The sequence below is a fragment of the Morone saxatilis genome, unplaced genomic scaffold (assembly GCF_004916995.1).
Source record: "Morone saxatilis isolate NCDOM2014 unplaced genomic scaffold, NCSU_SB_2.0 Contig7, whole genome shotgun sequence".
Taxonomy (NCBI): Eukaryota; Metazoa; Chordata; class Actinopteri; family Moronidae; genus Morone; species Morone saxatilis.
The window spans coordinates 11850829-11863363 of record NW_023340246.1 but is presented as its reverse complement, the minus strand read 5'-3'; the positions used below and the strand labels follow the sequence as shown (position 1 = coordinate 11863363).

The 12535-nt window shown below is 36.0% G+C and overlaps 1 protein-coding gene across 1 annotated transcript in view; it reads right to left on the bottom strand.

Moving 5' to 3' along the window:
• Positions 1 to 812, bottom strand: part of LOC118340700 (pro-opiomelanocortin-like) — a 6434-nt gene extending 5622 nt beyond the window's left edge. Inside the window, exon 1 of the mRNA XM_035678815.1 lies at positions 677 to 812. The gene's annotated coding sequence lies outside the window, so the exon portion shown is untranslated. The remainder of the gene's footprint in view (positions 1 to 676) is intronic.
• Between the last annotated feature and the right edge of the window lie 11723 nt (positions 813 to 12535).

Genomic DNA, 12535 nt, shown 5'->3' with positions numbered 1-12535 from the left:
TTTTTTTTTTTTTTACAGATATTAACATTTTAAAGCGCCTATAGAAAATCCCATCGCCCTTTTTTCCCCACATTTTTCATCTTGCTGCATTACATTTCTAACAGGGGATGAGTTCATTTTCTTTCATTTGTTGGGAAATTGCATCTTGTTGTTTCTCCCTCCCTTCTCTATTTTTCTAAGGAGTGACTCCTTGGTGGGCCATCGTCTTTGTAACTCTGGCAGAGACTCATCTACACTCTTCCTACAGTATGACTCACTCAGCTGAGCTCTGCTCTCCACAGACATATTCGGATAAAAGAAGCCAGAGAGCTGCAATCAAAATAGATTGAAACCATATGTGTTAATGAAATATGGAGTTTTTTAAAAGGTCTGTTAGTTAGATAAGTGTTTGGAGAGGTATATCTTAATGAAAAGCCATTCAAATATCACTTGAGACAACTATGCGATTCTTAAAAAAGCTGAGGTGTAACTGAAATTTAAATCCACTTGAATGATAATGTACAAAGCAAATACAGTTGCATGTCAGAAAATCGTTGATAGATCAATAAGTGAGTGAAGTTAATCACTCATGCTCATTCGTTCAGAAGAACAACAGGCTAACAACAGTCAAACCCAATTTTAATTCCATGCTAAAATGACAAGAATCCACAAAGCAAGTTCAGGGAAAATGTTTTACCTTTTCCAAAAGCTTTCTTTTTCTCTCTTCTTGTTTGTCTCCTTCCGTTTGTCCACAGATCTCCCAGAGTGGTGACTCTTAACTGTGATCCCTCTCCTCCTCTTCTGCTTTCTCTCTGCTCTGTGATGAAACACTCAGTAGGAGAGGGTCTGCTGTGGCTTCCTTAGAGGAGGAAAGCTTTTTATAGACGCATGAGGTATGGAGCTCGGAGTCTCAAGGCCTCAGGGTGTGATTGAGGTAAGGGGTCTCCTGCTCCTCTCTGGATGGGGAGGTGTGTGTATTTGTGTGTATGGTTGGTATAGGCCACCCACACACTTTTTAATCAATGGTACAACTCACGTCACCAGACAACAGGTGAAGCATTAGTGAACTAGTTGTTAAACTGCTGTCCTCCTCTTCTTCCTCTTGCTTCTTTCACTGGTTGCAATCTTACAAGCTTACAAGTATCCTTAATGGGTTAGGATTATTTGGATGTTTCCGTGCTCTCAGGTAGGATTCTAAAACGTTTACATTATCTTACACAGATTGAATGCAGCAATTGCAGTTCATTAGTGGACTCCTGTTAATCCCGGCTCTTAAATCCCTCAAAGGTCAATCCAAATTGTTGAGAGCAGCGTCTTTTAAAAAAGGCTGGCGAGCAGGAGTGAAGTGTGTTAATCAATTTGACTGATTGGATCGTTTTTCTGCGGTTCTGGTTTACAAGGGGTGCATGTGTCCCTGTGTGGAAACTTCATTAGGAAGACCTGACTCACTGGCTGGACGTCATGACTACACCTTGAATGGATAAGATACACACAAACACACACAGTGCTTTATAAAAGGAAAAGATTGAAAAGAAAATCACTTTCCTTTCACCTGTTAAATGCCAATAGGTCTTCCATATACACAGCTTTCTGTTTGGGCGTATAGATTTTTTCAAGGAATAATATACAAGGACAAACCTGACATAATAACGCGAGTTTGATGGAGTAAAGAGAGGGCTACATGTGCCTGCTGTAAGAGAAACTGATAAATGCATCTTTTTTGTTCATTTGTACCTGTTCTGTCTGACTTCAAAACATTTATTCGTTCAAGCATTCAAGTCTTCACCATGTCTCCAAGAGGACAAAGTGACTGAATAAGTAGTAAGACTTGAACCGTTTTGTCAGTAAATGCTGATGTATGCCATTTTATTGGCATAAGTACTTGCCAATAAAATCTTGAAATAGCATCCTGTAAACTAGTGCAAAGTAGCAGAGTTACCATGTAAATGAATCAAGCTATATTGTCAGTTAAACATAAATCATGAGTCGTGCTGAGATTCATTTAAAGTAAACTGGCTCTGTTCAATGAATGCTACAACTTAAACATTGTGCATTATTATATTATTCTAATTTATATATTATATATTATTCTAGTTGTGTCCCTTTTGCCACATATAGCAGCCCAAAATTAAATATTGTGTGTATTTTAGTTTTTTATTTGAGCATGTGCAGGTTTGTGGAAACCTTTCCTTTTGGACAATAAAGATTATTACTCCAAATGGTATTATTACATATATTAAAATAGAAGGAAGATTTAACAGTGATGTCATATAAAAAAACAACAAGCAATACTGGAAGGTTTTCTAAACACATAAAAAACATCAACTATTAAAGATAATAGAAGGCTTTGTTGTTGATAAAGTTGCCCAAAATCCATTTTATTTTATCTAATATGTGTTTCTTTGCCAACAAGTCAAATGTGTTTCCTTCTGTGGTCAAACCCTAAAATAGTAAAAAGGGGAGGTGAATCACAAGATACCACTGTGTCTAAAATGTGCTTATTTTGAAACGACCACAAGGTCGAGTAAGAAAGCGAACATCTGGCTCACTGATGTCAGGATGCCAACAGTGTCTAAAGGTCACGAATTAAGGCAAATAATCCAATTCCTTTGACTATAGATATTTTATCTGAGAGCGCAGGTCTCCAATAAGAAACAGACACTGCAAATCTTAAACAGTTATTAGGTTGGGGGAAGTTATGAAAAAACACGTCTGTTCTCATCATTCTATCGGTTACATATCTGTTCAAGCTGTTTATCTTCTGGGAAGAGGACACATTGAGGTTGAATTCTTTTTATATTGCTCAATAGAAAAACACTGTTTTCCACGCTTTAGTGAACTTTAGTCTGACCTTGCTGAATGTTTTATTTGTTTTGTTGGTCAGGACAAAGAGAACATTGAATTAAAAAGTAACATTTGTGTTAAAATGTTGTTTCTTTATTTGATAATCAATAACACAGTTAGTAATTAAACTGATGAAAAGAAAGGTGGAGACAATGTTTTTGTGTCAAACGTAAAGAATGAATCATGAATTATGTTTACCTATGACAATATATCAAACTTCAGATACATCTTTAAGTGTTTTAGGAGTTTTTCTTTATGGAAAACTGTCAACCCTTTATCTTCTAAGAATGCAAGTAAAAATCTCTAATTACCCATCACACAGTTTTAAATGGCCCTGTTCCTCCACCCTTCCTATAAAAATAAAAAATAGCTTTTTAACTGATAACCTGTTGTCTTACACTTCACGATAGTCTTTAGATTCCTTAGCAAATCCTCATGTTCCTTACATGGGCGGAAACTAAAATTATTTAGTTACCTTTTGTTATCCATTTAAAAAAATCGAAAACAATGTTTCTCTATCAATTTATTGTTCTTTGCAATAACATGAAATGTGTAGATAAGTTTAAACTTTTTATATTCACAGTGTTGATGCCACATATTTCACCTCTATACGGACATTTTTACCTGCAGCATCTTGCAGTTATGATATCTAGATTTTCTGAATATAATCTACACACATTTTTAAGTGGAAATGGTGCAAAAGGTGCTGCTGTAAGATCTTTGGGTTTACAAATTACATTGTGAGCAGTAGGAGAAGCAGATAACGCTTTACGCAATCTTTTTAATCACAAAAATCACAAGAAAATATATAAATATTTTAGAACATAATGTTTGCAGATTAAAGATGGTTAAAATGATAATGAGAAAAAAAGATTTAAGACCTGAAAGTGGACAGTCCAAAGTAGGAGTCATTCTCTCTTCTCCCTCTGTAGGTTGAAGACACTTAACCTCCATGTGGCCCTCCTCTGCAGGTGGTGTTTGTTCTGGTCGGCTCCTGCTTGTGAATTTGAGTCATTACTGGATCTGAATGCTAAAACAAAAAGAGCATGCTTGTTAAGCCACCTCTTCGATGGATAAATAATGGTTAAAAACAAATGGAGATGATGCATTCCAACAGCACCTAAGAGTGTAATTCACCTCCCTGTTGATGTTGCTTTCACTGCGTAATAATAATAATGCAACCCCCAGACAAGGCTGTGCAGGGTGTGAATCACTGCCTAATAATGACTCTGCCATTTAACCAACTGCTATGTATACAAGTATTATCATCTCATCAACCTGCAGAGGTTTTTAGAGAGTATCTAAAGAGACTTCCTTTCAGATCTCACCTATGCAGCTGCAGATGGAGATATCATATGGCATCTTTGCTGCACTGAACAGTAAACATTAGTGTTCAAACAAGGCAGATATTGTGTAAGTATATCCTTTTTTTTTTTTTTTTACTACTTTACCTTATCTATATTTGGCGTCTGTAAAACCTGGTTAAAATAATGCATTTTTATTATGCTATATACCTGTGATTGGTGTTGATGGTACTTTGTATGCAGGCAAAGGGAAGAATTGCCCCCTTTTTTTTTTACACAATGCACTTGGTTCTGTGGGACCCCAATTAATATGGAAGTCAACAAACCACCAGGGTTACAGACATATTGGTTCAGAATACTGACCAAATTGAAACCATATCAACACCATTTGATATTTACACACACAATAGGGTGCCTAATAGTTTGAGGTCAACGGGAGGACTGGAAACTATTTCACACATGAGAACATTTAGCACCACGATGATTTAGGAGTAACCCTCCCCCTGGACTGTTTGACTGACACTCACATGACCAGTGCTTGGTACAAAGACCCCTCAGAGCACCAAGTAAAAACAGCACATGTGGTCTGACTGAATGAGCTCTGAGATGAAAACCAGCTCAGCATATTGTCATGTGAACAGTTTGAACTGCAGCTGTTGTCAGGTCCCAATGAAGACACACCATGATCAACTGGGCCAGAAACCTACATACTTCATGTTTTTATAGAATGTTGACATACAGACAAGTAAAAGTATAATCAGGAAAATGTATCCAAAGTATCTAAGCAGTGCTGTAGAAATATGTCAGCTGTGACTTTTATACTATTATATATTATTATATATTCATTCTGGATTAATCTGCTGATTATTTAGTCTGTAATTGATAAATTATTGATTTGTTCAACTTTAGAAAAAAGTGAGAAATTCACTATTTGTGCAAAGTCCAAAGTTCTAAACGGCAACAAATACCAGATCTCATATAATGTTACTTTAATAGTGTAATAAAAATAGCACATTGTAAGCAATTATTATATAATCATACTGTAATTCTTAGACCAGATCTGTATTGTTTACCTTACTGAGGCTGTGTCCCCCCAACTTTGGATTTAGCTGTGGTGAAGGGAATTCCCAAAAATGTAACAAATGCTGTTTCAGATGGGGCTCTGCCCTCAATAGTATCCCCAGATTGTTTCTTAAAAGCTCGATCCAACATGAAAGGTTATTCTTTATTATATCATATCAGGTTTTATTAGATATTACGAGACTAAAAGCAATTTTAGAAACAGCTCTTGCTCCACCAGAACACACATGAACACAAACACACCACACCACAAGCATTCCTCTTTTTTTATTTGCTTGTTAGCATGTTGTTCAGCACCACTGTCTACAAATCTAAGGTTTTACTTTTTTCTCTTTTTTTGGTGCTGTTTTTGTCTGTTAATTAACAAAAGGTGACAGAACATGCCCTGAAGGGAAGACACTCCACTTTAATATGAATAATTTTGTTGAGGCTGACAAGTCATTATTGACCATGGGAGAATTTGTCAATTAAAACTTAAGGTCCCTTTCCATTGTGTCCAGAACAATGGAGAGTTTGAACATCTACAGCAAACTGGCTGAAGAAGAGTAGATACTCCAGAAGAAATTAGTATGTCAACCTTGAGTTGAACGGGTTTTGTTTGCTTTTGTTTCAATATACCAACCAATATGTACAACCTAACAGTAACACTCAGTCCCTGCAGAATTGCAAACCTGTTACAAACCCAGGGGATAACTTTCAATTAGATAATAATGCTTCCTCATCTCCTCTCTTGTCAGTTCTCCAGGGTGTCAATTAAGGTCTGCCCCATGAGGGTCTCTCCGATTATAAATCCTATGGGAGTGTTTGTGAATCCCTATGTTCCTAGTATTTCTTGTAGCACATACCACTGACACTGATTGCCAATCAGATCAACGAACCATAAAGCATAACGTATTCAAACTCTTACCGAAGTCAGTCAGGAGAAGGTAGAAAAACATGTCTATGGGAAGTTAGCTATGTGTCACATCTAGCAGCCACCCCAGTATTTCCTTAAAGAAAACTGATTGGTACTGGCCTCCAAACTAAAATAAATTCTAGCCTCAAAATTAAGAAAAATATTGAATATTCTTAGATTTTTCCTTCAAACAATGATGGTTAATTCTTATGGTAAAGGCTGGTGGTCTCTGGGATTGGGCCACACAGTAGCTGTCGAGTCTTTGGTTCCTTTAAGTGGGGTTATGTTTATGTCCATATAAACAGCCCTGTGAATACACTGATGGGTTATTTACAACTTCGAGGAACTTAAAAGTTATCATGTATTCTGACAATTTTTGGAATCTGTCATGGGAGTTTCTATGGATTTTCTACCTCTTGAACCCATATTGTATATTCAACGTTCTGTCAATAAAAAGGCCCTCAAGAGTTCCAAGTGAAGAAGAAGTGAAGACACTATGATCACTGTGGCTGACATGAAGGGGCTCTAAAATGACCATCACTGCATCACTTCCACAATATTGTTTTGTCAAACTGTCTGAACAGAACAAAATAGATACATAGATACATAACAGCCATGTCCATCCTGATAAACTTGAAAAAGTCCAATTCAGATGTTGCTTTTATTATATATATATGTATATAAATTTCATTTTGTTCCATTTATTTGATGATTTTGATTTATATAACAACGAATCATAAAAATACAACACCACCTTTTACTGTTTAGTCATTAGCCGGCTAGGATCTTCTATTTGTGATGTCCTCTGTTCATTTCCAAGTGCATCTCAGCTCAGTCAGAGAGATAGAAAGAGAGAGAGAGAGAGAGAGAGAGGAGAGAGAGAGAGAGAGAAAGTCCAATTATTTCCCCCCAAAGCTGCAGAGTAGGATATTACATCAACTATATAGGCTGTTAGTCCTATAATAGGCCACCCAAGCTTGAAATGGATAGACTTACTGTACCTGTAACCTTTTACAAACCAATTACAGACTTTATGTGAAGTATTTGCAGCTTTTCTCATTATCCTGAGCAATTCATTACAAGCTCAGTGTCAGGTTATGCAACTGTGCGTCATGAATAGGCTGACGTCACTTCAAAATATTGCCCGAGTGAGGAGAAATGTCCCATTTGGCAAATGTGTGATGCCAAGATTCCTCCCTTGCCTCGTAGGAGGAAGCAGCTGAGGTTCAAAGAAGAGATTCAAGCGAAAAGAAGTGAAAAGTCATATTTACACGCTGCAAAAGGTTGCAAAATGTCAGATCATTTCAAAAGCCCTATTTCCTCTAACTACTCTATTTTGAGGCAAATGTTTTTAAAGTTGTCAACTTGGAGGAGTGTTTTAAAAAATCTAAGTGGTTTTGGGTGGGAAACACTGGCTTAGCGCGGATGAAAGAACAAATCGAAGAGAGGGATGTGTGCTCAAAAGTATCCACTTACTGTGGCCATGGCCTTAGCTAGTAGACAGAATCTGCCTCTCGATATATTTTAGGACACATGCCGGCTTATATCAGAACTCACCGCGGGTTCGACAAAGGATGAACTTTTTTCATACCGTCAAATCCCAATGCATGATGTTCAGGGGGGAGCTACTCTGGCTTTAGGCCACACATGAGGATGCGTCAAACTGATAGACGTCATCACACACACCAAGCTAACTCTTTACAGGTAAAACTGAGTTGTAGATGTGTTAATTCATACTTTAGTTTTTAAAACTTGTATCTATCTAGTGAAAAAGTGCCACACATGATTAGTGTAGCAAGAAGGTTACAATCTTTACAGTATACCTTTTTATTTTTATGTTTCATTACAGTTTTACTTTACTAACATTCACTAATCCTTTTTCTCTTTCTTGATAGTGAAGTGCTTTGAAACTAAGTTAAAATAATTTCTTCTAATTCTTCTTCCCTTTTTTACTTTAAAGGTCAAGTTTGTAACATTTTGGAGGATCTATTGGCAGAAATGGAATATAATATTCATGTTTTATTAGTGTATAATCAAATGAAAATAAGAATTGTTTTTGTTAACTTTGAATGAGCCCTTATCTACAGAGGGAAGGTCCTCTTCTACGAGTCCACCATGTTGAATGTTTCTACATTAGCCCAGAAAGGACAAACCAAACGCTGGTTATAGATAGATTTTTGCACACACTGGTCCTTTTAAGATGGTGATTGACGTGTTGTTTTCTTCATAGCATTTTATGTCATATAATGGAGTGACATTTGAGAGTCTTTAATTTTTTGATGTAACTTGATTATGTGTAACACAATGTTTATTACTAGCTTATTAGCATATAATATATATCTGCATCTTTTACTCTGCTGCAGCCATGGCTGGACTAACCTGTGATGTGGCCCAGGTGCCAAAAATGGGCCTATAATAAAGTCTTGACGTAGGGGCCCTCTTAAAGAAAGGACCACAAGATTAGGCACAGTAATGATGGAAGAAACACCTTAGTTGAACTGTGCAAATTCTAAACAATTTTACATTTAATCACATGTAAAATTGTAAAATCAACATAATTGGGGCTTTTGGGGTCCCTGGAGGTCTGCAACTGATTGATGCCATTGAAAGCCGGATCTTCAGTTCAAACAAAACACTTAAAACAGCTGACGTCAGCAAAGACATGCAGTGAAATCACCCGCTGAAGTGTTTCAGTGAGACACACAGCTATTAGTTGAACATACTGGAGACTGTAAGGTGTATTGCTCCATCAGGGTGAGTGCAGCTCTGAGAGGTCTTGTCAGTTTATGTGAATTTAGGTCAATGTCTGAACCAGGCTTTGTTTATTTTTGTTTCTGTTTCAAGGAATCAAGGAAATGTATAGAGCACAGGTTTGTATAATGATAATAAATAAAATGAGCCAGTTATTTATATGAATAAATACATAGATACACATATACACCAAGGAAATAATTCTGCAGCAATTGGGTTTAGTTTCAGTTAGTTTCCACAGTGTTTTCTTGTTTCAAAATGTTTAGTTTTAGGTTTGCTTGTATTAGTTTCAGGATTAGTTTTAGCTTTTTTTTCATTATGATATGGTGGGGATTTGTCAGGGGCGAGATTTGAGGGTAACACTTTATTTGGATAATCCACATACGAATAGTTTACCGAGTATTTGTAATGTTTCACTTGTTTCGCTTTGTCTGTAGATGTTTAACAGATTATCTGCAATTCATGAACATTCCTGAACCAAAACTAAACTCAAACTATGTGTAGGTGGACTATCCAAATAAGGTGTTATATAAGGTTATATAAGGTTACTAATTTATGAATAGGGATTACAATACAAACACAATAACAAGACAACTGACTCTCAGTCGTTCCTCCTCACGCTTGTTTTGTTAACAAAGTTTGACAAATTTGACCCAATTGACCAAAAAGAAAGACATTTCCTGTATATTTTTATTTTATATTACACATTTACTTACTCCTAACTTCTTTTTTATTTGCCAAACTTACAGAGCAGGATGCATGTTAAGCACTTTCCAAGTCAGACGCCAAAGGTTTTCATGTTGCGGATGTTAATAAATGCTCAAGGATAGAGGAATTAACTCCCTGTTTCCTTGGACCTCCACGCAAACAACAAGCCCCCCTCACTCCTTGTATTACACAAAGTTCCACATCTAACTTAAATTTATGTAAAAAGATAAATGCAGTGAATGGAAGAAACTGTCCATTACATCAGTTGTTAATGGTAACTGTGCCAGTGTGTTAAGGCAGCATAATTTATTATACCATATTTAAAGGCTTTCTTCAACTTTCATCTACTTTGTCATGTTTTAATTTACAGGTTTTTTGGATAGAGTTTCTTAAAATAAAACAGTCTGTACTGGCATATTAATCTGTAGTGACTGAGATTTATCTGGAAAACTGTGTCTGTGGTTTGGACTCCTTTGTCTTAATCTTAGTCGTATCAGGTGTATTTATACAGGTTTTTATCATAAATATGTCTTGTGTTGAAAATACAAAGCAGGGAAAACCTAATTTATCTAGCTGTCCAACTTTAGACCAGTGGTGAAGACCGTTACTCAGAAAATGTCATTAGAAAATCCCCAAAACCTAGAGAAACCAGATACAAATCAAACACTTCCCATTGTGTGCAATAACTGACATTGCAAAAATAATGAAGTGCACAATAACTTTGGCAATAACAATGAGCTAAACAAGAAAGCAAATAAAACCATGAAAAAGACGAGATGAGGTAGACAGATGTTGTTTTAATGCTCTTGCTGCTGCTGCCAGAGATCCAAACATTTTAATCATTCTTTATGGGACCATTTCTATTGTAACTATTGTCTCTTTATTACAAGATCCTTCCTCTTGCCCACCAGAAATAGACACATACTGCCACTTGTGCCCTTTTGGGTGTCTGAAACCCACCTTAATGTCAGTGAAGCAAAACATAATTCACACTGGGTGTAAAAGTACTGAAGGTGTCAGAACAACAATGCCAGTGTTTTACACTCCCACAGCATCTCCCACAGGATGTCTCAGGAAGCACAGTCCTCGACCTTTTTCCAAAATAGATAATCAAAAACACGTTTCTCATAGAGTTGAGACACACTGTGCTGCACCTTTCTTTTAAAAGCACATTAAAACTCTTAGATACTCTTACAGTTATGTATCATCCATTTATGTAATGTTTTGTTGTGTCCTTGGTTTTAACCTGGCTCACTAATTCTCCTTTAATTATTAATATAGCAGAATGCCTCTTAACAACTTAATGCCTGAATTTTCCAGAGCTTTTCTCCTGTAACTTTTAGGATTCGGACAGAAGCACGGTTTAATCAGAGTTTTCTAACTAGACAAAAGGCAAAGAGAGTGACTGCTAAAAAAAAGTATTTATGATTGTTAAAAAAAACAAAAACATAATACAGACAGACAGTCTGTCAAAAAAAAAATCATGATGCAATATTCACAGGAAGAAATTGTTGGTTTTACATAAACTTCCTGCAGTATTACATTCACTATTTGGGTTAATTGTACAGTTTATCAGCTGTTCTGTACTGTTATGCTGTTATACATTGAATATAATATGAATTATCCATAAAATATGTCAGTCAGGGATTGTCAGTTTACTCAATGATAGAAAAGGGGTCCTTTAAGGAAAACGCTTGGGAACCACTGTAAAGCTTAGATGATGTTTTCTTTACACTATAATTACTGTAGGGGGTATAAGACATATAACTAATATAAAGGTTTTTAAGTGTTTGCTTTGTAAACACTTTATAATAATTATTGCTGCTGCTGTAAGTTTTAGCCACAAGAGGCTGCACTTTGGTCACAAATAAGATTGTCTTTATTCTGCTGAGAGTTCAGTTGACTGTTTACACCGGTCATTAAATCCACAATGAATTACAAATAAATACATATACAGCAATTATGTCTATCTTTGACTACCGGTATGTGTAATTTTCAGAAGATCACTATAATCCAGTACAATAGGACCCCACTCTCACCCAAACAAGAGATCACTTTAATGGCTGTTTAATAAACTTGTTGGGCCCTGGATGGTAATCTTCATATTTCTTTCTCTCCTGTGTCACCATTAAATGTTCCAGTGACATCCTTGTAGGATACAGCCATTAATCATTTGCTGAGGTGTTAGTAGAGTTTGCTTTGAAAAGGTATAATGAGATCACTATGGACCCTGCTCACAAGGGCTAACAAGTGGGTGGCAGTATATTGCAGCAGAGGCAGCATATTAAATCAGATAAAATAGGACTTGTTTAAGGTGGTTTAAGGTAGCGGAATGACACATAAAAATATGTGAACAAATGATCACAGTGTATACATACCTAAATATACAAAACGTTAATGATAAACAATACTACTTCTACAGGGATGAAGGCTAACATGAGAGGAGAGGTTCACATTATACTTACACATGATGGATTTTTAAAGATATTTGTTAAAATGTAACATATTTAAGTTTGACTAAGTTTGTAATTGATCAATTAAAAAAAAAAAACAATAGAAAAACAATTTAGTAGGGAGATAATATGTACAGAAAATAAAACAAATATATTTCAAAATACAAATCAGAGAATGTCATTATATGGTGTCTCCTGGGGTTGAACTATAGGGAAATATAAACTTGTAAGTCCTGGCTACATCACCCTGCTGCACATTTTTGATTCATATAGTTTTTAATTTGATAATGAGATATACTAGCACAAACTATCCTTCTTATGTCGTTCATGGATTGATAAAAACTCTTACTTAGGATAAGCTCAGATATGAGCTCATATATAAAAACATACTATATATTGTGTAAGTCCAAATTCGCCTATACAAAGGCTAAAGCCTACATGTTGTAAAAATGTAGCTTATGCAAATAAATTGCCCCACCGAGACTCTAACTCATCCCAAAAGGCTAAAGGGGGGGGGGGGA